This window comes from Schistosoma mansoni, chromosome 6 (genome assembly GCF_000237925.1).
Source record: "Schistosoma mansoni strain Puerto Rico chromosome 6, complete genome".
Taxonomy (NCBI): domain Eukaryota; kingdom Metazoa; phylum Platyhelminthes; class Trematoda; order Strigeidida; family Schistosomatidae; genus Schistosoma; species Schistosoma mansoni.
In genome coordinates, this window is record NC_031500.1 from 19,746,268 (window position 1) to 19,748,513 (window position 2,246).

Consider the following 2,246-nt stretch of genomic DNA (forward strand, 5'->3'; position numbering starts at 1 on the left):
CTTCGGTGGCTTGGACATGTTCTACGAATGTCGTCCCAGAGAATTCCACGTCGTGCATTATTTGCCGACGCCGGGACTGGTTGGAAAAAGCGGAGAGGAGGTCAGTGTATGACATGGCGTCGTGGCATGAAAGAAAGCTACAAAGGGCTAGCTTCTGTTGGTCCTTCACGACTCCTTGGCTGGAGTTCGAGAGATGGTGCAACACAGTGGCTAGAGACGTTATCAGATATGGCTCAGAATAGAAGCCAGTGGCGATATTGCTGTAACCTTCTACTTTCTTCATAAAGAGAGGCTATAACTTTCCTAACTGAGAGAGCTCTTCTGGTTGTACATTTCAGTTCTCCCCACCATTACTCTTCTCCTTTTCTTTTTTTCCTTCCTTTATATATACGCATCTTCTTCCTTCTCCTCCCATTCTCATTATTTTGTGTGGCGCATATGTATCCGGTGCCCTTTGTACCAATATATATATGTGATTAAGTAAATAAATAAATAAGTTGGCGTCGGACGAATGGGATCAAAATGTATTTGTATTTTTCTGAAAAGTAAAGCTTCTGCTGGAGAGACCTCGTTAACTGTCTAATGCGTTCGGGCATGACCGACTCCGACAAAATTTGGAGAAGGTATAGGACGTAAATTGTGTTCCGTTGTCCGACTTTTCATTCTCGAACCCCGAAATAACTAAATAGTTGACGTATTTTTCTGACTGAGCAGCTTGCAGTTGGATGTTACGCGAGTAAAATTTCTGGCCACTTGCTGTATGCATCAACTACCAAAAGGTAGGGCTTTCCTATGAATCGGAGCAGCAAAGTTCACCTGTATAAGCTGCCACGGTGACTGTGTTATTGGCCATAGTTGCATCTCTGCTTTCCGCGGTGCTTCTTTTGCTAATAGGCATTTCGTGCACGAACAGGATAGCAGCTTTTGTTGGGTGTCTAAATGCGTCTAATATAAACAACTTCGTGCTGGCGCTTTCCTGCGATTTATTCCAGGATGTCCTGCGTGCCCCAACACAATCCTGCACAAAACACGCTCTAATGTAATCTATATCGCGCTAACACTTGGGCGTGTTTTTAGCAACCCTATCCGGTAGAGACACAACTTCAAGATAAACAGACCGAATTCCGTAAGGATCGGTCGTGCACAGATCGAATCGCCACACTACGGATCATCGTTAAAAAATCAATCGAATGGGACTTGTCACTACACATTAACTTCCTTGACGATAAGGCATTCGACAGTGTGAATAGGAGAACATTATGGAACCTTCTTCTACATGATGGTGTACCTGAGGAAATCGTCAACATCATACGGAATTCATACGACGGCGTACACAACAAAGTCATGCATAGAGGATAGCTGGCAGACGCATTCCAAGCGAGGATCGAAGTCAGACAATGCTGCCTACACTTCCTTTGTCTTTCTTCCGGTGGTTGACTGGATTATGAAAACTTCCACATCTCAGAAAATTTAATATCACTGCCTATTGGGATAATACGAATGCATTTTTATTTTTATTAATAATAGTTCACCCAAGGTTCAGTTTATTTGAAATTATCAGGTCAAACTTTGGTATTGATACCTACATACTTTCGAGTTTTGTTTTAAATTACATTGTTTACAGCGAACTCACAAAAACTAGTGGATAGTAAACGAGCTGGAGAGGCAAGAATGGCAGAACACGTAATGATTCCCACATATGACTTCTTCATAACAACACGGAAACAACAATGGTTTGTCTACAACTCCATCTCATTACCTTATCAGTGAATTGGTTAGTAAAGAAATAGTAGGCGATAATGAACCTCCTAAAAAATTATTCATGGCTATAGGAAAGATTCAGAAGGTACACTTAAGAACGAATACATTTGATTTGCTTTTCTTGAATGACTTCAAACTCTACTGACCCGTTTACATGTGTGTTTACTTTCAGGCTAATTCTGCAAGTATCGTTGTGTTCCCTAAAGAATAGCCAGAATACAAGTTATGTTGCGAGGGCGCCTAGTAACAATTAATTAGATTGGCAGAACATTTGATTAGGAGGTACACGCAAAAAAGTGAGAGGACAGAAGGAATATATATATATATATATATATATATATATATATATATATATGCGTGTTTTCAATGTCAATGTAAATTGATGCATAACTTAATGATTAACAAAGGTAACAAGCAATGAAGGAATAGATAAAAATTAGGATGCAGATATGGATTCAGTCAACCTGACATATTCGGATGCATGG

General features: G+C 40.3%; 1 protein-coding gene across 1 annotated transcript in view; it reads left to right on the forward strand.

Moving 5' to 3' along the window:
* The window catches only part of Smp_164160 (putative tumor differentially expressed protein), a gene marked incomplete at its 5' end in the record, with an annotated part of 16,433 nt that overhangs the window by 8,473 nt on the left and 5,714 nt on the right, over positions 1 to 2,246 (forward strand). The gene's annotated exons all lie outside the window — the stretch shown is intronic.